Raw genomic sequence first — 27,727 nt, 5'->3', positions numbered from 1 at the left:
GATTTTTGCCAGCAGCAGAACAGCTGATCCGATGTCACTGGGAAACAGACTGACCTAGAAGCCTCGCGGAACAGAGAGCAATAAACGCATTGCTAGACAGGAATGGCTCATCACAAAAAGATGATTTATGGGCACACAAAAAAAATAAAAATAATCACACACCTCTCTCTTTCTTTCTTCTTTTTTTTTTTTTGGAAGTAGATAACTGTTTGGCTCTCTGAAGCAGAATATAAAAGAAAAAATACCAGGGAGGATTTAGAACTTATTACACTGTACTGTATTACATCAATGGCAGGTGAAAATTAATACTGTGTCATTCACCCGGGCACCAAAAACCTCAGACGCAAAGATCTTGTTTTTTAATTGGAGTGGTAAATTCATATTGTTCAGGAATTATAGATCAATTAATACAGGGTCGGCCAACGCCAGTCCTCAAGGGCCACCAACAGGTCAGGTTTCCAGGCTATCCCTGCTTCAGCACAGGTGGTGCAGTCTCCAACTGAACCACTGATTGAGGCACCTGTGCTGAAACAGGAATATGCTGAAAACCTGACCTGTTGGACCGACCGTGAATGAATACACAGACATGCTTGTCCACTCTCTCCAGACACCAATTCAACATACATTATGTACTGCAGGAGAAATGATTTGTATTATTGGGATAATGGACTGCTGCAGTCGTCTTATTTGTATCATTCTACTGAACATTCATATACAAGGCCAGGAAGGGGATATCTTCCCACATAGTTAGTAGCTACTAGGGAGATAATATTGCCTACATCTGGTTCAACGTACAGAAGGGGAAAATGAAGGCGCTCAAAGGTTGAAAATGATTTATCAAGACTGTTATGTTAAAAAGGTCTTCCCTTGCTTGGAAGTAGCGTGATGCGAAACTGCTCATTCATACCATTTTAAGTGCGTTTTTCCCTCAAATTCGATTCCCTGAGATTCATTTCCAGACAGCGAGCGAAACATGGCCCGTTTGCCCTATTTATAGTCCCCGCATTGAGCAGATCTGCATTAGAGAATTTAGCAAACGAGCACATTTAGGGAAAATCGCACAGACTGATTTAATCCTTGGCAAACACTTGGCAAACTCCGACACAGTTGCGATTTTGCCGGGGCTAAAAACAGGGCGACATTTCACCTGCTTCGCGACCCGAGGCGAATATATTGCACATCTCTTACCCGGGGAGATTAAAGCATTTAAGAATGGTCGTTTCTGCTTAGCAAACAAAGTCCAAGTTAATCTATTTCCTCCAAGCTCTACCCCACCTCACCACCCCCCCCCCCCCCCCCCCCAGCTATCGTCAGAGGACCAAAACAGGAACGGAGAATTGCCTGTGAAGGAGAGTGCCTCGTTCTGCTCAACGCGTGGTGATGGAAACCGCGGGAGGAGCTAAACCGATCCAATAACACCATATGGATACAAATATATATATATATTTTTATTATATTTGTCTTGTGGCATCGATCACCGAGGTCTAACCCATTCTGTGTCATTTGGTCGGATCACCTTGGACGACGGTGACTAAGGATTCATCCCTTTCATCAACACAGCCTCCAGCAACGCATAGCTTGGCTAGATAGAACTCCCACACGTACCGCAACGCCAGAGCGACAACTCAAGCTGGAGAACGAGGAGTCGCACTCAGTATATGGGCCATTTTGGGCCACCACTGGTTTAGAAACGATCATCATAATCAATTATTGTTTAAGTAGACCCAGACATCCACTTCAGGGGGCATCGCAAGACTGAAGTCCGTTTGAGAACAACTGCGATTAAATGCAATTATTTTGTTTCACATACGACAGGCAAAGCCAGAATTATTATCATTATCATAATGTGCCAACATGTTCCCGTAGCACTGTACAATAGGGTATGGAGGACGAAAACAATAAAACAGCCAACGTAAAGTTACATTGTCACGGGAGGTAAGGAAGGCCCCACCCCAAGCAGCGTACCCTATAAGGAAGGTGAAGTGGAAACAAAGGTACATGGGGCACATTACATGAACAGAGGTTATACATCGAGTTAACTTTTTTGTTGTATGTATTATCCCTAACCGTCCATAAAATGTCTAACCTAACCGCTCGACCCGAATACATAATATAATAGTATTTAACAAAAAGGTGGTGCATAGGGGATATAATACATGCAGGAAAATTTTGGTCAGACAAAACCAAAAGACTGGTCCACAAAGTTTGCACTCTACCGAAGTATATATCAATTTGCTGATTGAAGTATACTTAATTATTTGTCTATAAAGACATAGAAAGTAGTGACGTGTCACAAGGGCCACAATTGCGTCTCTAAGATCATTGCCGATGTCTTTCCTCCTTGGCATTGCGTTAACACACCTGAATGCTCCAGACCAGCAAACTGCTAAAACTTCGGCCTTTATAGAGGTGGTCACACTTGCTGATGATCAATTAATCAAGGGCATTTGATTAGCAGCACCTGTCTGCTACTTAGCATCTTAATTCCTATTGAAGCAGTAAGGGTGTTCTTAGTTTTTCACACATAGCTTCTCCATTTTGGCTTTATTTTTGTTAAATAAATCATGACAGTGTAATATGTCACGTGTTGTTGTTCATCCGAGGTTGTATTTACCTAATTTTAAGACCAGCTAAGGAACAGATGATTGTTATTATGTCCTGATATGTAAAAACATAGAATTCAAAGTGTACTTTCTTTTTCACACAACTGTATACAGTATGTGTGTGACTACACTGTTCTTGTAAAGCGTGCAGATCAGAACAGTCTGACACCTGTATCTTCCATCGTCCCTGGCCAACTCAATCAATCCGTTCCGGATATCTTCCACTGAGCCTCCGCTGCCAGGCCAAATCCCAACACATTGTATACCCAAAAATGGCTCTCTCTGCACTGAAATGATGGAAATATCATCAGAATGAGCAACGGGTGCGTCCAAGAATGTTTTGGGAAGATTTCCACGACAAGAAGAAACTCTGACAAAACGGACAATGAAAACAGATGGGAAATAGCAGGCTTCAGACACACGCCAGCAAAGACATGAAACCGTCGGGCAGGATTCGTGAAAGGAGTTCTAGCTTCTCCAATCCTGGCATATGGACTGAATCAAGTCAAGAACAAAAGGAGTCATTCAAAAAAAATATTAAACAAAAAGGGATTATCATACTGCGATTTGTAAGCGTGTGAGCCACAGGAGTAATATCCTAATGTGGTGTTTGTGTATTTGCATGTCTTAGACAGGTGTGCAACCCTACCTGTCACCATTATCACCCAGCGCTTCCACTGGAGCAAGGGATTCTGGGAAATGACATGCAAATGAGCACACAGTGCCACCTTTTGCTTCAAATTACCGTTATAAAGTTATATAATAGGCGCAAAAACAACTTAACAGGTGCCTATTATATCACTTTATAACGGTAATTTTAAATAAGTTTTAATATACTGAGCATCCTTTGGTTGCTATAACAGGTTTTTTAGCCCACCTCCCCAGCAGAGCAAGATCTTTGTCAACAAATTATCACAAATGGGAAAGTATTTCATTGTTCCCCGCAGGAGACTGTGATTAAACTGCAAGCTGCAACAATAGACAATGTTATCTTAGTAATATATGGACATTACATTGTAGCTGCCGAGATACACTGACTGAAGGATTAATTCAGTGCCAGCCATTATTTGGACACAGAGAGCAGGATCTTTGCTGATCGATCACAGGAGAACGGATGAGTCGGCAGCTTAGGCAGTTTTCATTAAAGGTAATCAAATGCTGCATATATTACGACACAAAGTGCAGCGAGGAACGCCTCTTATAACATGCACTCTTAATTTAGTGTTTTGGGGAAGTATTGATGTAACATATTTTTTTTTTTTAAAGAGGCAAGCCAACCCGTTTTTTATTTCTTCTCCGGCATTGTCAGCGTAATTTGACGTGTCGTCATGGCGATGTGTCGCCAGAAGCCGGCGGAGAACATGCAAGAGGCAGTTACAGAGGCCACGCGTGCTCCCCCGGCATTTCATTTAACTGTTGAGGGGAAGAGCGCAGGGCCTCTAAGCGCCGCGCCCCCCCCCTCAGAAAATTCTGCGCACCCCTGCCTTAGCATACACTGCAGCTAGGGATTCTGGGTAATGACATGCAAATGAGCACTCACGTGTGTCACTTAGTAAACACATCCATGATTCTAAAGTAACCAGTTCAGTGACAAAGTGCTACGTTGCAGCTGGAATACATATTGTTTTCCTTGTTATAGGATGTGAAGCTAATCATTTCAGTGGCATTCAATATAGCACAGCTCAAAAAAGATATAATAAAAGTGTTGAGTGGTACTGCAGCTGTAACCCTCAGGTGTTATTGCTGCAATACTAGAGCTACTTCTTAAGCAACACTGACAGACATGCTCGCGTGAAAGGTGAAGCAGAGCCCCAGGCGGACGGGAACACCGACCGCGTTTCACATATGTTAGTTTCAAAAAGATTATTCAGAAATGCACCTTCATTTCTCAGACAGTCGGTGATCACCTACGTGCAACAGTGTACTGTAGAAATTGAGTATTTTCAAATATATAGCCTAATACAGGGGCGGCCTACTCATGTCCTCAAGTGCCACCAACAGGTCAGGTTTTCAGGATATCCATGCTTTAGCACAGGTGCTCAATCAGTGGCGCCTCTGATTGAGCCACCTGTGCTAAAGCTGAGAATGATTGAGCCATCTGTGCTAAAGCTGAGAATGATTGAGCCACCTGTGCTGAAGCAGGGATATCCTGAAAACCTGACATGTTGGTGGCCCTTGAGGAGTGGAGTTGGCCACCCCTGTCCTGATACAATGCATGTTTATTTGTTTTGTAATCCTCTTAATCAGGCACAGTCGCCTCAGTTTCTCTCTCTTATTTTCCAAGTGCTGACGACTTTTGTTGCATTAAAAAATATGCAGAAATGCAGAAATCAACGCCCCAAATACAAAATCGAACTAACAATATGGGAGCTCTTACATAGCGAGTCACAGTTTTGGGATTTATTCATACCCCATTAATTAGTGCTCATTACCAGGCCTGCATTAAACTCCAGGTCCGAATTTCTATGTTGGGATTCTGGTTTTACACCGAAAATAAACAGAAAAATCACCACCGATTCACTCTTGAATTTCTGGTTAAAAACAATTAAATGAAGCCTCGTACCCTGCACGTTCCACCTCTCGTAGCCGCGCAGTCGCAGGTTGGAGACAGGGGTAGCACAGCAAAGTGTGAAAACCAATAAAAATAGGTGCGCCGATAAACACCAAATTCTTACGTGTCATTTATACAAAGACCATTGGGCCTAGCGTCCCCTTGGGTATATCCAGCTAAACAACTTCCATGGATCTTTTTAAAGTGAAGTTTTCCGTGGAAGTCGCCTTTACCCATCCAGGGGAGAAGAGGCGGAGAGTAAAGTAAGTAATTTATACAAATATAAATAAATTAAATAAGAACCCATTTCCCCCCCCCCCCCCCCAAATAAATAAATAAGCAGCGAAAACCCGGAATCCCTCCTTATATGACATTTGTTATCAACACATTGCCTGGCCCCAGCGGCAGCAAAGGACCAATTAAGCGTGTAACAACCTACTGTACCCCCAGATAACACAACGTAGCACAACGCAGAATATCACAGAGTTTACATAGAATTGAATGGAAGTGTTGGAGCAGAATATAACTTGTTCCACGGAAAGAAATCAGAAAGGACGCTGAAGCCTGGTATGTACAGCTGATTAAATCAAGTACCTTGTGCCAGAACCGTGTCAAGACATACAATACTAATCAGTAACCTCTGCAGCAGTGTGCTGGTTAAAAACGTACACATACCTACAAATGAAAGATGCTGAAATAGTGAGCAGTCAGTAAAAATATCCCTTGTGAACACATTCAAATCTCAGACAGGTCTGCAACGCTGCTTTCTCCATCATCTCTTAGCACAGGGGGCTCAACTCCAGTCCTCACGGTCAGGTGTTTTTAAGATATCCCTGCTTCAGCACAGGTGGCTCAATCTGTCCCTGCTTCAGCACAGGTCGAAGACGGCCTCTGATTGAGCCACCTGTGCTGACGCTGGGATATCCTGAAAACCTGACCTGTTGGGGGAGGGGCTTGAGGACTGGAGTTGAGCACGCCTGTTTTAGCATACAGCGCTTCCACTGCCGCTAGTGATTCTGGGTAACGACTTGCAAATGAGCACACATTGTATCACGCTTTACTTTTCATCCATTTTAACATGGACCCATGTAAGCAGAAACAGTGAGAAAACGCTGCAATTCCTATTGACTCCACTTTACCTATTCGGATGCATAGACGTTACACTAAATATATTTGTTTTATAAACCAACCGTGCAGCCCTAAGATACAAACTAAGAAAATCCAGGACCATGTTTTTCTTCATGTAATGCAAATGGATGATGTGTTGGTTCCATTTGATCCTTTTGCTTTGTGCATCGAAGCTGCAGACCAAGCAATATCCTACGTGTTTTTTTAATAAATCAGTTCTGTACTATGCGAAAATACTATTAGCATTAAAAAAAAAAAAAAGGCAACTCTGAATAACATTTTTAATGTATTATAAAGTAAGAAGCATTTTTGGTTTCTATAGCCACCATTTACAAAGTCACATCCCCTTTCTCTTCCTCTTCTGAAGCAGGCTCTGGTACACCCCTTTTTGAGCGCTGCCCTCTCTAGCAGTGCACCAATTGTATCTAGTTACTGTCTGGTCACATGATCTTCCCCACAAAACTTTGCATCTTTGGTCCTCTTCTGCTGCCCTGACAGCCATTTAGGGAACCCCCGAGCCAAATCACCACTGATCGATCACAGGAGAACAGATCAATCAGCCACTTAGCCAATTACTTATTGTTGATTGTATTGATGCACATATTAATGGGGGGGAAAATTAAAGCAATGGCAGCTTGAACTGCTGCTTTAAGTTCATATATAGCATACAAAACAGTAAGATTGAGCTTGATGCAATACTTATACTGGTACACGGGAGGCTGGTCAATGGGGCAACATGAGAGTTCATTGCAAGTGTACACAATATTCAGGCCTGTTAGCCTCTCCTACAGAAATACCGGAGGAGAGCAGGCAGGTCCGATAGAATAGGTTTATCCCAAATATATAGTTTGTATCCCACAAATAATCACAGCCAATATTTTACAATCTGCAAATCAATGCATCCTTTTTACACGGACTCCCAAGGGCTATTACTAGTAAATAATAATTTAAGGGGGGGAGGGGTGGGGTATTTTTTAAATAATTTATGAAAGTCTGAAAGTTGTATTTTGCTTTCTTTAAGTGGGCCGGGGGCTGTTTGACATTTGCATTTACGCCATCCAATGAGCAGGTAAATCCATGTATACAGAATCCCTCTCTCTGTTAGATGGGCAATCAGGAAAGCACACCTCAAATCAGAACTCAGAGGAAAGGAAAACGCACCCATCCAACGCGTACAAACAACGTCCCCATACATCGGAGGTTCAAAATACGGGCGTTGATGTTTGCTAAAGTGTAATCCTTCACTTGGCTTTAAATACATGAACCCTATTGCTCTCACTACCTTTAACAATTCCAGTGCTTTGGTATGGTGCCTGGGCTCTCTGATCTGGTACTAAATCACACTGTCACATGTAACATGCCTGCGTGTCGACAGCCGCCTGTGTTCTTGTGCGACCACAAAACCCGTTTCCCAGTTTGCAGGAAACCAAAGGTTATGCTACACTAATGTGTGATTACTGTGTGATTACAGGGTGATTGTGCGCAGGCCTGTTCCACACACAGGGAAGTGAAGCCAGCCCAAGGATCCCTGGAGGTGTTGAGGTTTCCCCTCCTCTTGTTTTTAGCACAGCTTTGTTGCAGATGACCTCTCAACCATCATTAGACAGAGGTAATGACGCATGGAAATGTCCCCAGTTAACCTTATTAACGGCACAGTGTACTGGATGCAAGCATTGTGACCTCCCTCCACTGAGAAATGCCGTCTCGGTTTTACGTTCATATCCTGGCCCTGCCTCGTGTCTCAAGAGAGCAATTCCTTATGTGTCATGTTCACAATCCTATCACCTCTCAGAAACCCCCTGCTCAATATTGTGAGAAGCCACCAACACACAGTGAATGATGTGATAAAACTCCATTCAAGTGAAGAAAAGTAACTTAGTTAACAGTGTGTGTTAACTGGTTTCTCACAATGCTCAACAGGGGCCACAGCCTGGGTCATATTACTCGCACACTAGCGTCAAAATCGCTCAATTTTCAAAATGGACGTTGTTATGAAGAAATGTCTCTTGTAGCTTCAATTCTTCGGGTTTTCTTATGAGCACATTCACGTCTCTAGCAGTGAACCAATTGAATCTAGTGCCTGCCTGGTCACATGATCTCCCTCACAGAACTTTGGCTGTCAGTGCAGCAGAAGAGGACCCAAGCAAGATGCATTTAGTGAACCCCCGAGCCGAAGGAAAAGAAAACTGCGCACTAAACCGTGATATTGTGATACATGTAATAAATATGATGCAATCCTAAAATATATTATACCAATAATAAAGGATAAATAAAAAGTGCACTGAGTGGTTTTTAAAAGAAACACAAAATTGTTCTCTTAAATAGTGAATTAAGTGAATTATAATAAATTACATACAAAAACCTTTACTCGTTTGTAGAGAGTCTGCAGCCTGTTAGTGTGGATGGCAAAAAATCACACAGGAATCATGCAAATGAGGAAAAAAAAAACAACGCACACGCCTCTCATAGGGTAAATAAGTAAATATATTGTGACAATATCGAGTGTAAGAAATGCACGTACAAGAAGGTTATTCAATCAAGCAGGGCGTGTTTAGGGTTTAGGGTACATGTTACCTACCACTCCTGGATACAGGTGACTTGCTTCACGGGGGAGAATCTGCATGCGCAGCCTCGAGTCTGATCAGAAGCCTTTCTCATCTGTTGCAGCATGGAACATACAAGTATACTCTGTAGCAAAGTCCGTGACACAGGACCCACAGGGTTACCTAGAAGACACACTGAAACAAGCTCTCCTTGTCCACAACATCAAAAGACAATCCTACAAGTTTCGTAGATGACACTACTTCATCAGGGGTGACTTTGCTACATAGTATACTTGGATGTTTCGTGCTGCAACAGATGAGAAAGGCTTCTGCCCGGACCGTAGGCTGCGCATGCAGATTCTCCCTAGTGAAGCAAGTCACATGTATCCAGGAATGGTAACATGTACCCTAAACATGCCCTGCTTGTTTGAATAACCTTCTTATACGTGCATTTCTTACTCTATATTGTCACAATATATTTACCCCATGAGAGTCGGGCGCTGTGTTTTTTTTTTTTCTCTCCCCCCCCCGAGCCGAATCTTCGCCCATCGATCACATGAGAACGGATCGATCAGCAACTTAGCTAATCACTTGTCAGTGTGTAGATTGTATTGATGCACATTTTGAATGGACATTTAAGTGGATGGAGTGTTCTTGTGTGTCTGTTTTAGCTTTGCTATACGGTGGAGGGTTTGTCACTTATTTACTCACCGTAACTTACTTTGTTCCCGACACCCATTATATGTTTGTATTTTTGTAATTGGCGTAGGGACGTGAGGAGAAAAGTTCTCCAAACACAGCTGCCCAAATGCTTGCAGAAAGGAGAGAGTAGAGAGTCTGTGGTTTAACTGCCACCACTGAGAAAAGCAATACCCAGGAACCGGAGCTGTGTATTACACCAGAGCAGTCATATTATTATTTTGTTTGGGGGGGGAGGAGGGGGTGAGGAGGGGAAACACATTTGTTCATTTTCCTGTACATGCCAAAGTTATCACTACCGCCTACATTTTCCCACATTTAATCGGCGGGCTGGTTCAAGACAAAACGGACTTTAAGAGTATGGATTTGGGCGTCTTTCAATATGGAGAACAGCCAGATCCGGAGACCCTGTAGTGTCTACCATTAAACAGTAGAAGCACGTACTGTACCTTTAAGCTTTAAGATAAATGACTGAGGTAACCAAGATGCGACATGGCAGCCATCTTGGAAAGGGCTTGAGATGCCCCACACCTACACTATGCCCAAAGTACAGTACCTCTGCCATCCTGACTAGACCCTTACATGGTTTGAGTGTCAGCCCTGTTTCCCTGATCCGTTACAGCACCGCTGCGACATGTACTAGATGCGAGTCCCAGGAATTGCTAAACACAGCTATCTCCTCCAGGTATGCCCTTGCAAAGCTTTGCATCCCTTCCAGTACCCTATTGACCAGGCGTTGGAAGGTAGCCGGGGCATTCTTCATCCCGAATGGCATAACTAAAAATTCACATAAGCCACTCGGCGTGATGAAAGCGGACTTCTCCTGCACCTCCTGGGTCAGAGGGATTTGCCAACTATGCAGCTCCTGACGCAAAAGCACCAAGTACTCTGAAATAAACACGTTTCTTTCATAGTTGCCTGTGTCTAGCACGTGTGCGTGGAAGAAAGTAATGACGTGTTTCAGTATAACTGAGAATATAACTGACACCAACTGGTCTTGTGCCAGCTTCCTGTTGGCTGCGAGAAAGCACTAATATGCAAAGTTTGAGGCTTGGGAATAGCAAAAGGTTTCCCCAACGATTTTGGTAATTACACTTGTTATGCTTTTGTTTTGTATTTTTAAACCAAGTTTGGCGAGTCCCAGGTGCGTGAGTGACTGTTCCCGAGCCGGTTGAGGGACCACAGTATCCAGGCAGCATGTCTGGAAGTCAATACAATGGTTGATGGCTAGACCAAAGTTGTGTCTCACAATGCCTTGCAGTGGCAGGCGCAGGGCATTATGGGGCATGACTTCAGAATGTACTCCGCATGAGATTATTAGGGGCTCTGTATGATCATACATATATGTCAGGAACGCATTCTGTGGTTTACGTATAACTTGTGGTGGTTTTTCTCGACTGGTGAAGGTCCGTGGTATTTTTTGAGCCCTGGATATTGAGCACTTCAGCTCATCAGCATTGTATTATTCCAGTTAGGCCTTTACTTAGTGGTTCGTGTGGTTAGAAAAGCAAAGCCGTATTGTGCCGCATTTCAAGACATCCTCACACTGGTAAAATACCTTATCAAGCTGGATTCAATATCATTCTGTTCAAAGTCAGGAACGCTTTGTTTTAAATGAATCCCTTTTTATTAAGACGTAAGGAACCCGGGACGCAGTTATAGTTACAGTGGGTGCCTTACTTAAACGCCGTGAGCTGCTGGGATTAAGCACTTGCTCGTTGGATGAGCCAGAGGACTTTGCAGTGGCACTTCCCCTGTAAGAGCTGAAAACGGGCTTGAAGAAGTGCCTTGGTGTCAAAAACATAACAACCCCCCTCCCCCCTAAATTGGACCGGTGTTTTCCCAAACTATTGGAGCGGGTTCTGGCATATGTGTTTAGATTTATGTTTATAGTGCTCCCAGTTGCGACCTTAGTGCCTGTTCCACCATTAAGTGTTCCTTGTTCCTTTTCCCCCACTGATGGTTTAGACATAAGAGTTGAGCCTATGGGAATGTACTGAAAACATGTTTTCTTTCTATTTGCAAGTAATGCACTCAAAGAAAAAAAATGGGACACTGTTGTCAGGATGAACTGCAGTATACTGAATTTTTTATTTTATTTGAGTGCATTACTTACAAATAGAAAGAAAACATGTTTTCAGTACATTTATATGTTAGTTTTTCATTCAGAGTGCTGTGGGTACCTTTCTATTGTTATCAGTAGGGCTAAGATTTTAAATAAAAAACACACACACGCGCACACACACACACACACTTTGTCCACCTTCAGCCATTCCTTTTACCATATACAGGGAAACAAACCATGCAACGTGTTCGGTGCCGATAAGCTATTTTTTGTATGTCCCACACACTGCCTCCGTACGCCCGTCTCTCTGCACATGGCGAGGGGCCGTCCCAGTGGGACAGGACAGTCAGCAGGATATGGAATGATGTTGCAACAAGCTACAGATTGTCTGCACATGTTCAGGAAGGCATGGAGCACACTTGCACAACACAAGAGGCAAGTGCTTCACGTCCCTGTCCCATTTACAGGGTCCCAAAGCAAAGATCTTTCGCTTGTACAAATGTACTGTCCCATTTCCATCCCGATTAGATGCTTCGGGCTTCTCCTAGATTGCGTTCTGACTTAAATTTCAGTGACCCCAACGCTGGTGCTCGTGGCTTTCTTCATTTAGCTTGAGCTTTTAACTAGCCCAAACTGCAATAGAGGATGCACATGTCATGATATTCAGGGGGCTTTAAAGGCCCAGTCCAGGCACTACATTTCCCATGATGCATTTCAAAAGGACAGAAATTGTATGAACATTCAACCGGTTCCAAACTCCTGCACATCAGGATATAAAATCCTGCAGCCCCGAAGGATCACATCTGGATCTGGATTCCTCACTGGTTAAACACTATATTCACAAAAGAACATAGAATCAAAATATAAGGCCACTTCACTGCCAATGGTGCCAGTTCTTCCTAGAGTATGCTATATATACACAGATGGCATACATGTAGATCTGGGGGTGATAGTCCAGAGGAAGGATCAATTTTTGTACATTTACTGTAGTGCTGACGAGTATTCTAAAACAAACCTGGGGCAATCACCAACAAGACCCAGGTACATGCTGGGCACATGCTGGGTACATGCTGCAACATTTCAGTTACATTTCTGCAGACAGACTAATGGCCTATCAGATTAACAGTGGGGGTCCCTGGCAGTCCCATTCAAACTGAATGGGACTGCCAGGGACCCCTGCTGTGTTAAATCTCTGCAGAAATGTCACTGAAATGTTTGCAGCATGTACCCAGCATGTACCTGGTGATAGCCCTACATTTTCCAAGGCAAGTTTTAGAATACGCATCGGCGCACCTGTACATGGGGTCCCCATCATTATTTGTGGACATTATACTCTGGATTGTTATCATTCTTAGAGCACCTCTTGACCAATGTCCAATATGGCGAGTCTTCTCCAGGAATTAAAACTTCCCCATCTCCTGAAACAATCGCAACCCTGTATCCCTTCTTCATTTGATGTTTTACACGGACGCGGTGTCTCAAATGAGATGCAGAAGGCTTAATAATGAACCTCACTTAAATACCCAGACAATTGCAGGGTATCAGAAATCAAAGGTGACCCTGCTTCACAAGAAACTACAGATATCTCTTGTTTCCTGATCATTTTATACATTGTAAATATAAACCTCAAAAGAGTATAGCATGAATGTAAACCCTTTGCTGCCACAGGAAGGAGATACCAGTGGGACAGAGCAGAAAGAGGGTTATGAAGGATAGCACAGCAACCCCACACATTCGTGCATACGTAAAACAATGCATTAAATGCAAGTATATGATGGAAGTGGGTTATGGATAGCTCTACTAGGTTCGCGACCCTTCATTTCAGGGGCTGGCCAGCATGCTCTTATGGAGGTACGCTGTAGGCAATTAGTGAATGTAGAGAAGTAACTTTAAAAGGTTTTCATTTGGTTAACCCTTTGCTGCCAGAGAGATCTACAACACATTGCTGTCTAGGCAGCTAGGACAGAATATTGAATGCTGTATTCCTACCTTATAAAGAGAACAGCCAGCTACCAGTTTTCAACGTCACTGGAGTCCATAAAGAACCATCTGTTGGCTCCACGTTCTTCTCACCTGGAAGACACAGAAGTTTTGAAATTCAATGTCTACAACTTTTCCTCTTGGGATCCGGTCAAAAAGTTTTTTGTTTTTTTTAAAGGGGGGGTGCGGGGGGCATTTGGCCCTTTTTTCATCTCTACCGCCGCTGTAATTTTCCTATTCTGGCCAAATAATAAGAATTAGTCCAAGACAAAACCCGAAATACCAATGGTGATATGATAAAATGACAAAAATGTAATTCACAATAAACAGAATAGATTTTAATAGCAATGTAAGTACATCATTTCAAAGGTATGGGGGAAACATATATACCCAGACAAGAATAGGAAATAACTGGTATATGCAGTAATTGGAAGGGTTAGTATATGGAATTAACCTTGGTTTCCACATTTCGATAGACGAAAAGAACATTCAAAGCAATTCACTTAAATGGTTCAATACTTTTGAAACGGTCTTCAGAGTTTTATAGATCCAGCGTGGAGCCGGGGAGGTGAGCAGAGTGAGAATCTTCCCCAGCGAAGGGAAGTGAGCAGAGTGAAGATCTTCCCCAGCGCAGGGAAGCCGCTTTGCAGCATTTGAAGGAGGATCTCAGTGGGTTACTGTGATTTTCCTGGACGGAGGAGGAGGATCTCAGTGGGTTACTGTGATTTTCCTGGACCGAGGAGGAGGATGTGCGACTCATTCTCCCTCACTGCTTCCCAAGGACGGGATGCCTCCAGTTTCACATGAATCTCACTCATCCAGCAGCTCGCTCGGGGATTTCTGCCCATGCAGGTTTCCTGGAAGTGTCTGCATAATGCAAATGCTAACGGCTACACGTCATATGCTTCAGTCCCACTGAACAAATGGCGCTATTATGATTAACCTGATAAATCTTAGGTGACTGATGCCCTTACTTTTATTTTAGATTTTTTTTAAGAGCATTCAGTCATTAAAATGTTTTTGATATAGATATAGATATATACCCGTTTGTGGGTCCGAAATGTTGGTGATTTGTGTCATTTTTTTCTACAATATATGTTTATTTTTCACAAACCTAAGTGCTGTCTGCTAATTCCTGTGCGAAAGATATCGTATATTTATCTACTTATTATGGGACATGATCCTACCTAAACGAGCTATATTGGAGGTATGTATGCAAGTATATATATATATATATATATATATATATATATATATATATATATATATATATATATATATATATATATATATATATATATATATATATATATATATATATATATACACATATATATATATATATATATATATATATATATACACATACACACATACACACACACACACACACACACACACACACACACACAAAACTAAATGCAAGAGGAACGAAAAAGGAGACTCGACATTCACATCAGCGATCATGTGATTTTGACGTTTTTGTGAGGAGCCACATGAGGGGGGTTTTGGCGCTCGGGTACAGCGCTCCTTCTGGAACTCAAAGGGTTAAAGGCAACTCCATAGACAAATTCAAATTGCAGTCCCTGCTTAGGCTGTCTTACTCATAAGACAATAGTGGAAGCGTCCGATAGAAAATCAGTGATCTTACACACTGGGGCAAGTTCTGGTCCCGGCAACACTCATGCAAAAATAACACATTGGTATTCTCATTCCAAAAACGTCATACTCATTGTTACGTTGGTTCAATAAAAGCTATCGCAGCCTCTAGGGCCAGGGGCGCCAGCTCCAATCCTCAAGGGACACCAAAAAGGTCAGGTTTTCAGGATATCCCTGCTCCAGCACAGGTGGCTCAGTCCGTGGCTCAGTTGAAGCTGGGACTGATTGAGCCACCTGAGCTGAAGCAGGGATACCCTGAAAATCTGGCCTTTTGGTGTCCCTTGAGGACTGGAGTTGGCCAACCCTGGTCTAAATTATCTAAGAAGATTTATGGAGTACAAGTGACCAAAACAGGAAGGAAATATAAACACTATAGAAATCCCCATGACACCTGTACACAACTCATAACGGTAAGTAACGATAGAGAAGGCAATACGAGTGGAGTTCTGCAACGGTGATCATTTATTTCTAAATATTCAATGTTTCGGCCCCAACACAGGCTTGATCATTCTAGACAAAGGCTCGCTTTGTAGAGAGAAAAGTACATTTTCAGACACATTGTGCTACCACAGATTGTTGTGCTAAATGCATAGCTTTTCTTTAATTAATACTGACTCGAGACCCTGGCAGATATATTTAATTACATGTTTTTGCCTATTTCTCGCGTGGTGGCAGCTGTTGGATATGATTGCCACAGAGTAAGGGGTTAATATTAACTAATTGAAAGTGCCTTGTGTAGGATAAGGGGGAGTTGTGCATTAACCCTGATTGCATATCTAAGTCATGTGCTCACTGTTGTGCTGTTCGTGACAGTGGTATACTGATGCATTTAGGGGAGATAGTAACTCATCTGAGGGACCGTTGCGAAGGTGAAGAGTGGGGCCGCTTGCGAGATGTGTATTAACCCTTGTCCTGTAGAGGAAATATTGTCCATTTGAGGTGAAAAGTGGGAGCGCATGCGAGCTTGAGTATTAACCCTTGTCCCGTATGCAGGTCATGTTCTCTAAGGTGGACCGTACGCGACAACCACTATGGACTTTTAAAACACCCTTAAATGGTTTAAAAAAAAAAAAAAAAAAAAAAAAACTTATGTATACACTGCTCAGGACTGATAGTTAAGTATAAGTGAGCAGTTGCTACACAATTGAGATAAGTAAATACAACAGGGATAATCCCGAAGAGATCTCTATTCATTTGTGCACACTAAACAATTAGAATAATATATCAGTAATAAGTGTAACTGACAATAGTTACAAATTAACATTTAATAGATCATATAATAAAATATATACAACTCTAATTATTCAAACAAATAAAAATGGAGGGGGTGAGGGATGGTAACTCCTTGAGCTTAAATCAAAATAAACCAGCTTCAGTACAGTAATGAATCCTTAAGGGTAAGCAAGCCTTACTTATTATATCTACTGGATCACTTCAGATTAGATGTACAGTACAAATGAGATGTACATCTGTGAAGCTACTAGCTGTGATCCGAAGAGAGCTCCAAAAGATGCGCTACACAACAGGCCGAGGATAGCGTTGCACTCCAGCCGGCTGCCGGTCTCTCAGTCCCCGGGTAACCTTAGCTCCATCCTCCAGGACTTCGCGCGGCGAGAAATCACCAACGCGCGTTCGCTCCTACTGGAACTTTACTAAAGAAAATGTGTGCACACACTAAGAGATATCTTTGGGACCGTCCCTTCTTTGATTGTGGTACACCCTTAAAGCTGCAGACCAAGCAATATCCTACATGTGTTTTTTTTTGTTTGTTTTTTTTAAATAAGTCAGTTCTGTACTATAAGAAAGTACTTGTAGCATTTAAAATAAAAATAATAATTTAAAGAGTTTTGTGATTTATTCTAATGTAACAAGCATTTTTGTTTCTATAGCAACCATTTACAAAGTCACATCCCCCCTTCCTCTTCTGAAACTGGTCCTAGCTCTTGCGCCCTGCCCTCTCTCTAGCAGTGCACCAATTGCCTGCCTGGTCACATGATCTTCCACACAGATCTTTGCATCTTGGGTAGTCTTCGGCAGTCCCAACAGTGATATAAAGAACCCCTGAGGCGAATCTTCAGCGATGGATTCCAGGAGAACGAATCGATCAGCAATTTAGCTAATCACTTGTCAGTGTGCAGATTGTATTGATGCACATATTGAATGGAAAAAAAACTGAGGCTTTAAATGTATTTCTAAAACCACTGACTGAACAGCATAATTACGACACTTTCACAATTCTACATAATATAGAGAAGAAAGATAATCAGGAGGTTGGGGCATATGGATTGCGTTTCTCAAACAAGAACATTGCTCAAAAATTAGGTGCAAAGTGTGCAATTGTGACTTTGCACCAATGAATAAAGTGCTGTGCTCCCATTTAACTCCACTTGGACCAGTGAGCTTTTTGGGGAATGGTTTTGGGTGGGGTTAGGGGATGAGAAAGTTGGCACAACAGTATATGTATCAACGGGTCTGCATCAAATACCCTTCTAAATAATCAAGCAAAAAAAGCAAGGATATGCACAGATGCCGCTGGTGCAACTTGATGCAGATGAAATTCGTCAATCCACCAATAGGCCTAAACAAACGCACGCACGCTACTATAGATACAGATCAACAAGAATGGTCGGGGAAACTGCAGGACAACATTGATCAAAGATAACATGGTTTGCATTAATCCCTGGGAGCAAGTACACAGAGGTTTCATTCACACAGGAATAATGTTATCTCCCCGGCTCTGCGTGAAGTTGGTTTGCTGCGTAACAGAATGAGACTGAAAAACTCGGAACCCGACAGCCGGAGGCAGAGCGTGCAAGGAAACCGTGCTGCACCCCATGAGGCCAACATGTGTCTTGTACCGATGAGGTTCTTGTCAGCTGACGTGCTCTCATTCCGTCGCAACCACACGTCTGGAGATATTACTAATTCCATAGGGCAGGGGTGGCCAACTCCAGTGCTCAAGGGCCACCAACAAGTCAGATGATAAGGCTATCACTGCTTCAGCACAGGTGGCTCACGCCTGTTGGTGGCCCTAGAGGACTTGAGTTGGCCACCCCTGTGAGACCATTGGGATAGCTGCAGTAAAGATTAAAAATTTCCCTCATTAAGCCTGTTCCATTCTCCTGGACATCAGAATACCAACTGCTGCAGACCCACGAGGATTCTGGGTAGGAGTTGACAAATTTGGATCCAATTTTTACTCCTAAATTGCTTCATACAAATCAAAGATTTGAGCCTTATACAGAGAAGCCTGAAAATAACAGCCTGCGTGATCAGAGAAGCAAGGATAGTGAATACAGTGTACTTCCGCGCTACACATTACATTCTGCAGGCACAAGGAGAACCTGCTTCACAGAGGTTACCATCTCATTTTGGTGCCTGACCCACAGGGAGATTGAGCGACTTGCCCAAAGACACAGAGCGCCGACACCTGGCTGAGAACCGGGTTCACTCACTTCAAAGGCAGAGACGTCACCACTGAGCTACCCCCAAGCCGAATGGAAAAAGGAGTAGAAAAAACGTCGGATGGGTCCTTGGCCAGCGCCATTTCCACTGCTCAGACCTCTTGCATGGAGCGGGCAAGAATAGACCTCTTTAAGCCAGGGAAAATTCATTTATTTAAGTCAATGAAATGCACAATCTTACAAAAACAAAAATTGGCATTACGAATCACCTGGCACAAACCCGGATGAAACTCAGTTTCATGACCAATCACATGACATTTTGGGGAATACAATAAGCTTCATTAGGATCCTTTGTGGCTTGTAAAACAAATCACATTTATCTGAGCGAGGTGACTTTACGTGACGTGTTGGGATACAGAAAAGGGCTATTTTGAGGCCTGGCACGGCTACTTTCAATTATCCACAACTCGACCACCATTGTCCCTTTGTATACATTTACAGACTACCTCTTGCCACCGTACAGTCCTACAAGGTCATGAAACGTCTCCTGCCTGTGTCATGCCACGGGAAGAATGGATTTCCGAACAGGAATTCCGCTCCTTTAGGGACAAACGTTGAAGCTTATTTATAACTTGCTCCCCGCATCCTGACCAGCCCGTCTGCTCCCGTCTTCCCTAGAAACGATAGCTCAACCCCTGCAGTAGTAAAAAAATTAATAAATAAGTGCTAAATGGGTTTTTCCATGACATGTTAGAAGGTGCCCAGCTATAGTCAACAGTGTTAACAGCGACATCCCCTCCCCCCCACTCAGTAGCCTAGATGAGTAACTCCTCTTATGTTTAAAAAGGGGAAAAAAAGAACCAAAATCTATCAAAAAATCCCATTTTAACACGGAGAAAAACAAAGAGGGCAGAATCTGCCCAGAGGGTAACATACACAGTCTGAGTAAGAAAGAGATGATAGATAGTAATATTGGATGTATCATGGGGGGCTTTTTGTTCTATGTATTTTATCTGTATTCTTTCTTCTTAAATATGTGAGTCATTTAGTTCAATACTTTGGCCAAAATATTTCAATCCTACAACCACGTTACAGTAATCCCATTTCAGTAGGTGTGACATATATGCGGTGCGTACACACGCTCACTCAAGCTTGGCGGTTAAGTAAACAACATTTTTTTTTTTACTTTCAAGCACGCTCAACTTCCCCGCAACGCCCCCCCCACCCCTCCACCCGCGCTTGCGAAATAGGCAGAACACCCGGCGCTCATGCTTAGAGAGTTGGTGTCGTCACCGCTCTCAAGCATGAGCACATCAGCGCCAGCGGGGACTAAGCCTAAAGGTTACAAATGTAAGAAGCACTATACGTGCTATAACTCTTTAGGCACTGCATACGCGCGCACACCCTGCTGTTAGCTGCAGCGCATGTGTTTCCTCCTATATGAGGTAAAAGAAATACATAAGGCCGTATAGTATTGGTAGTGTAGGACCTGCTGAAATGGGATCACCGTGACGTGGTTGTGGGACTGAAATATGTTGGCCAAAGTATTGAACTAAATGACTCCTATCTATGAAGAAAGCAAACAGATACAATACATGGTAATGTACTAAATGATGTGTCACGCTGGATGTAGCGTCGGGGCCTTTTTGTCTCAGGGGGTAACACACAGTACTAACATTATATGAGTTAGACTCATAAGGGTAAAGCAGCTATTCCACCCAGACCGTGACGCCTACGTTATATAGCGCCGCTCGTCCACTTCCCAGGAAACATTAGCAAAGGTTCATCTGCCCGAGAGTTTCTCAGGAAGTGTCTAGCAGTGCGGCTGATCACGGTCGTACTTTCACTTTTAGGACAATAACTGTTTGTTAGACAGGCTCATTTTATTCCTTTTTTTTTAAAGCCGTTTAACACACACACACACACACACACACACACACACACACACACACACTTCCGGGGCCCATCTCCAAGACTGAAACTCGTAAGATTGGGAGGTTCTGGGTCAAGAAATTGTATTTTTAAAAGTCGCGGAGTGATCCAGGTACATGCACCTCCCTCCCACGCTAACTGCGCCGCGTCACCGTAAATGCGGGATCGCGGGACGCTAACTCGTAATGCATCTTTGTGAGTCGTCCCCTTAATGCGCGTCGATAGGCCTGTCCCAACTACGTGTCCTTCTCCAAGCTCTGTACCGACTTCAAACATCCAGCCGCCAAACCGAAGAACGTACAGATGTAGCCGGACTTGCCGTTCGCGTGGCCGTGAGCGAGCGGACACGAAGCGACCCCCGGAAGGATTAACGCGGGGAGGGTGAGGGGGGGCATTGAAAAGCATGGACACAGCTGCCACCTCCGCCAGCGCTTCAGTTTTCACCCGCGGCCATGCGAACGGTAAGGCTAAGGCCCCGCTCCCAGAGTCAGCGCACCCGCACTGCAGACAGGCGGTGCGCTGAGATACACAGACCGCGATATGCGGTCTGTAGGGAGCGGGGGCCGGAGCGGGAGGTGGGCGGGAGTGGGAGGCTTGACAGGGAGGGGGGGCGTGGCTTGAGCGGAGGGACCCGCTACTCTCCCCCCCTCCCTCCACGGACTCGGGCTGGAGCTGCTGAGGGTAACTTTAAACACACACACACGCAGGCACTCATATACACACACACACACACACGCAGGCACTCACACACTCATACACACACACGCGCGCACACACAGGCAGGCACTCACGCACTCATACACACACACACACACACACACACACACACAGATAGAGGCAGGCACTCACGCACTCGGGCACACACATATACACACAGACAGGCACGTACGCACTCAGACAAACACACACAGACAGGCACTCACCTGCTTTCACTCCACACTCCTCCCCGCTCCCCGAAGCCTCTCCTCCTCCCGAAGCCTCCCCTCCCCATTGGCTCACAGCCACACCACGTGACGCGTCAACGCTAGGAAACACCATTCTCTTGTGTCTCCTAGCGGCTGACGCGCCACAGCGTGTAGTCAGCTGTGCCGCCAGGGGGGACCGGCTCGCGAGGATTCCCCTGCTGGTGGGGAACTCGCGACATGGCCGCCCGCGCCAACGAGCGCAGCGGGACCGAGGCCTAAGGCTGTCTACACCTGTATACAATATGTATCTAATAATAGCAGCGTGTTCTTGTATAGCGCTGCTAGTTTTACGTAGCACTTTACAGAGACATTTTGCAGACACAGTCCCTGCCCCGTGGAGTTTACAATCTATGTTTTGGTGCCTGAGGCACAGGGAGATAAAGTGACTTGCCCAAGGTCACAAGGAGCCGACACCGGGAATTGAACCAGGCTCCCCTACTTCAAACTCAGTGCCAGTCAGTGTCGTTACTCACTGAGCCGCTCCTTCTCACAGTATCACTTTCAGAAGACTCCAAAAAGTGGTACCTATTTTGAACGAGTGAATCTTTCTAAAACAAACCAATTAGAGAAGTTGTTTAGAAAAAAATATTTTTTTTTTTGCTTGCCTTTTTAATCAGACTGGGATATATTTACTAAGCAGTGCTAAGCCCATTCAAGTAACGTTTAGCATCACATGGTGAATAGCTCCTTTTAACTTCTGCATCACCGTGTGTTCTTAAATATTTCCAACAGCTCCGCCGCTGCTTTCCAAAAGGCAAAATAACCAAGCAACAAAACATTATTATTATTTTTTTAAAGTGGATTCTACCAATTTACTTTCAGCTCTGCCGCTCTTTGCTTTTATCTCTATTTAAATCTAAGAGTGAATAAAATACCCCGAGTGGCATCAAAGAGGGGACTTTTCTTCTCTCTGTAGATATGCAGGAAGTACATCCGTAGCCTGCATACATGTGTATGAAATTAACCGCGAGAGGTACAAAGGAGGCGGCGGAATTGTATTGATTAAAAACAAACTTGGGAAGCCATTAACACACTGAACACGGCCGGTCCAAAACAGGAGGTTTCCATCACGGATTGCACATGTGTTGTGCTCAAAGCAGAAGTGAAATATATATATATATATATATATATATATATATATATATATATATATATATATATATATATATATATATATATATATATATATATATATATATATATTAATTAAAGGAAAACTCAAAAATTTGAGGGAGATTTGAAGGTTGTAGGCCAGGGGTGGGCAACTCCACTTCTCAAGACTCCCAACAGGTCAACTTTTCAGGATATCCCTGCTTCAGTAAGTGGCTCAATCAGTGGCTCAGTCGAGGAGCCGGCTTCAGCATAGGTGGCTCAATTAGTGGCTCAGACTGAGACAATGGTTGAGCCACCAGTGCTGAAGCAAGGATATCCTGAAAACCTGACCTGTTGGCTCGAGGACCCCTGACCTATAGATGACCAGGGAAAAAATTTGATGTGTCTATAGAACAAATATTTTTCAACTACAAATATTAACATGACAAATGTATTAATAATGTCATCGCACAATGCTACGTCCCATCTATAGGATCCAGTACTCAGGAGTTTACATAACCGAACAGTGTATGTAAGAGCTGCCCATAATGTAAACCATCAGCAAAAGGCATCCGCTGAAGTAATTGCAACATCTAGAACATGGCCAGCACAATAGGCGATGTGAGTAGCAACCAGCCACTGAATCTCTCTGCAGTAACCGTCTATCTAAAAGAGGGTGCAGAAACCTCTTACACAGAAGATAAAATATATCCCAAAGCAGCAATATTTTTAAAGCAAATGCTCAATTTGAATCATTTATTTTATTTACTTTGTCCTTCGATTCCCCCAGAGCAAACCTCAATTTATAACGACATCCTAGTTCCCAAACTATTTAACTTTTAAATGTTGCCGGTATTATAAACAACATTTTACACGGAGGCCTGCGTCACTAATAGCAGCTGACCCCGGCGGCCATATTGTTCTCCCAGAAAATAATTATTGTCCAAAAATACTTCAGGAATCCGGGCTCCCTGGACGTTAGGCCAGCAAATTTTGGAGATTTGGATTATGAAAGTAAATAATCAGAACGATGACACATTGTTATTTCAATAGCGTTTAAACCTAAAAGTCAAAAACCCAACAACCAATCTTATGGAATAAAGAACATTCTACTTTCTTTTCTAAGACAGCAGTGCGCAAACTGGGGGCGCAAGATTTGCTAGGGGAGGCGCGGCAGTTACAGAGACGCCGCGCCCTTCCCCAAGGCATTTAAATTAAATGCCGGGGGAAGCGTCAAGCCTCTGTAACGTCCCTTACCTGCTGGTCTAAGACAGGGGTGCACAAACTATTGGAGCTGCGCCCCCCACTCCCGTGCTCGCGGCCCCCTTACCTTGTTTTCCAGCGTCAAATGACGCAGTGGGGTTATGTGACGTCACATCGTGACCCAACAGCATCATGTGAAGTCACATGGCAAATGACGCCGTGTTGCCATGGCAACGCGTTATACCACGCATCTGAATCTCGGTTAGTGAAGTCGCAGAGGCCTCACCTGATCCCCCGGTATTTTATTGAAATCCCTTGGGGAAGAGAGCTGGGCCTCTGCAACCGCCGCGCCCCCTCTCTCTCTCTCCTCCACCCCCCCCCCCCCAGGAAAATCTCCCGCCCCCCAGTTTGCACACCCCTGGTCTAAGAATTCACAGGGGGGAGGGGGGGAACTTGTAACAATGTAACTAACAATCTAATTGGCTTCATTAACCCTTTCCATAAACTACAATTCTGCGAGTTTATGAAATGACATCCAACTTTCCGGAAAAGCGAAATTCCACCAGAAGTATATGTTCTCTGTGCGCCTCCCGGTGAAATGCATACTAAGCCATTAGTAGCCTGAACCATATAGTCAGGCCCAGTGGTTTCCAACCTTATTTTGGTTAAGGAACCCCAAGTAGATTTCTGAGGTATCCCAACCCTCTCTAATAATGCATCTGATCTCAGCCGTGCTGTAAGGAACCCCAACCCTCTCTAATAGCGCGTCTGAGATCCGATGCATTGTAAGGAACCCCAACCCTCTCTAATAGCGCGTCTGAGATCCAATGCATTGTAAGGAACCCCAACCCTCTCTAATAGCGCGTCTGAGATCAGAAAAAGTATTTTGTGTTTGATACAATTTAAATTAAATGACCACGAAATTGCAAGGAACCCTGGTTAAAACACACTGGTCTAACCCTATACTTATGCGAGGCCTGGGTGACAGTCCAATTATGATCCCTTGCAACAACTTAAAGAGTTTTACTCAATGTTCATATGTTGCCCCCCTGACCATGTTATGAGATATATATATATCTATATACACATATACATATATATATACACACGCACATATAGACACCTATATATACACACACAGCTCAACCCCCTTATAACGCTGTGCTTGGGGTCCAAAGAATCACATCACACTATAAGCAGATCGCGTTAGACATTATTATACAATGCATATACAATGCATACAATTGTATATTAAGTATTTAAGATACCAATAATCATGTTGTGAAGTATTCATAAATACAAAAATTGGGAGCCACACTTGCATCGTGTTATAAGCGGATTCGCGTTGTAACGGATCGCGTTATAACGGGGTTGAGGTGTGTGTGCGTATTTAGATAGAGAGGTGGTTAAAATCACGACTTCCTTCATTGCTAGCACCTGAGGTTACCATGGTAACTTTTACACTGCGCTGGGCTCTGGCAGTGAGCTCCATTTTCACGTCCCGGCTGCAATGGTAGGGGTAAATCTGACCTCTTTTAATAAAGGTTAAGTCTGCCATTACCCCTACCTGTCAGTAATACATTGGTATTGTATTATATACATCTTTTCTTTATCTTATACTATATTAGTGAAAGCACTGTATGCCTGCCTGCCTGGATGTCCGGTGTCCATAGGGGAAATCTCATTGGTCCCTTGGCCCGCCCCCGCACACCTCTCATTGGCCTGAGGTGGAGTGACGGGCCAAAGGACACACAGGGACACACACACACACACACACACACACACACATAGGGACACACACATAGGGACACACACACAGGGACACACACACAGGGACACACACACAGGGACACACACACAGGGACACACACACACACACACAATCCCCTCCCGGTGCCTCTCACTCTCCCCCGTCAGCTGGACCGCACCTCAACTTCCACACACCCCCCCCCCCCCCACCCTCCTTGTGCCCGAACTTACCTGGAGTCCCGTGTACACACACACATTCCCACCCCCCCCCGCCAAGCTCACCCCCCCCCAAGCTCACACCCCCCCCCCCAGCTCACACCCCGGCGCCGCTACAGTCAGCGGGGGAGCGGAGCGAGCGCCCGGAACACACGCGGGGGAGTGGCCACAACACGCGGCCTCCCGCCTCACATCCACGTGGGACCTGCCGGATGAGTGAGGCAGCGGCAGGATGGATGAGGCAGCGGCAGGATGGATGAGGCAGCGGCCGGATGGGTGAGGCAGCATACCCACGGGCCTCGCCGCACGCTCCTCGGCACCGCCTCACCTCTCCCACCCCCCCTCACAGCAAAGAGCAGCCTACCCGGCGCCGCCTGCAACGCTCCTCGGCACCGCCGCCTCACCTCGAGCCGGAGGGCAGCGGGGGGGCTCCCGCCCTGCAGGAGGCGTCACCCCGAGCCGGATGGCAGCGGGGGGGCTCCCGCCCTGCAGGAGGCCTCACCTCGAGCCGGAGGGCAGCGGGGGGGCTCCCGCCCTGCAGGAGGGACCCCACACATGCCCCGTGCTGCTCTCCCCCCTCCACATGTGCTCTCCCCCCTCCACATGCTACTCTCCCCCCTCCACATGCTACTCTCCCCCCCTCCACATGTGCTCTCCCCCCTACACATGTGCTCTCCCCCCTCCACATGCTACGTGCTGCTCTCCCCCCTCCACATGTGCTCTCCCCCCTCCACATGCTACTCTCCCCCCCTCCACATGTGCTCTCCCCCCTCCACATGCTACGTGCTGCTCTCCCCCCTCCACATGTTGCTCTCCCCCCTCCACATGTGCTCTCCCCCCCTCCACATGCTACGTGCTGCTCTCCCCCCTCCACATGTGCTCTCCCCCCCTCCACATGCTACGTGCTGCTCTCCCCCCCTCCACATGCTGCTCTCCCCCCTCCACATGTGCTCTCCCCCCTCCACATGCTACGTGCTGCTCTCCCCCCCTCCACATGCTGCTCTCCCCCCCTCCACATGCCCCGTACTGCTCTCCCTGCAGCTTCCCCCCCCCCCCTCCACATGCCCTCTGTCCGGCTCCGGTCTGATCCCCGCTATATATATATATATATATATATATATATATATATATATATATATATATATATATATATATATATATATATATATATATATATATATATATATATATATATATATATATATATATATATATATATATATATATATATATATATAGACATACACTGACACACACACACACAGAGACCACACACACACACACACACATGTAGACACACACACGTCCACAGACACACATGTAGACACACATGTAGACAGACACACACACACGTAGACAGACACACACACCTATACATACACACACGTATACACACAGACACACGTATACACACAGACACATACACACAGACACGTATACACAGACACGTATACACACAGACACACACGTAGACACGCAGACACACGTATACACACAGACACACGTATACACACAGACACACGTATACACACAGACACACGTACACACACACGTACACACGTACACACACACACATACGTATATACACACACACACACGTATACACACACACACACACGTATACACACACACACACACACACGTAGACACACAGACACACACACGTACACACACACACACACACACACACACACACACTATGTATACACACAAACATGTATACACACACACAAACATGTATACACACACACACACACACACACACACTATCCCCAGCACCACCACATCAGCACACCGCTATCCCATGCCCCCCCCCCCAGCACACTGGCATTCTCGGCTCCCCGCCATTCCCAGCCCCCATCAACACCATCAGCACCCACACATCGGCACCTTTGCACCTCCCCCATCGGCACACCCACATCCGCACCCCCACATCAG

General features: G+C 44.7%; 1 protein-coding gene across 4 annotated transcripts in view; it reads right to left on the bottom strand.

Annotated features, from left to right (window-relative positions):
• PTPRA (protein tyrosine phosphatase receptor type A) overlaps nucleotides 1–27,727 on the bottom strand; it is a 208,324-nt gene that overhangs the window by 104,933 nt on the left and 75,664 nt on the right. For 3 of the 4 annotated variants that reach the window (XM_075572537.1, XM_075572565.1, XM_075572546.1), the window contains exon 2: nucleotides 13,579–13,662. The exons of the other annotated variant lie outside the window; for it this stretch is intronic. The gene's annotated coding sequence lies outside the window, so the exon portion shown is untranslated. The remainder of the gene's footprint in view (nucleotides 1–13,578; nucleotides 13,663–27,727) is intronic. 4 annotated transcript variants of the gene reach the window in all.

This window comes from Ascaphus truei, chromosome 1, assembly GCF_040206685.1.
Source record: "Ascaphus truei isolate aAscTru1 chromosome 1, aAscTru1.hap1, whole genome shotgun sequence".
NCBI lineage: Eukaryota > Metazoa > Chordata > Amphibia > Anura > Ascaphidae > Ascaphus > Ascaphus truei.
Note: the sequence above shows the minus strand (reverse complement) of the source record. Positions and strands in the feature narration are given on the sequence as shown.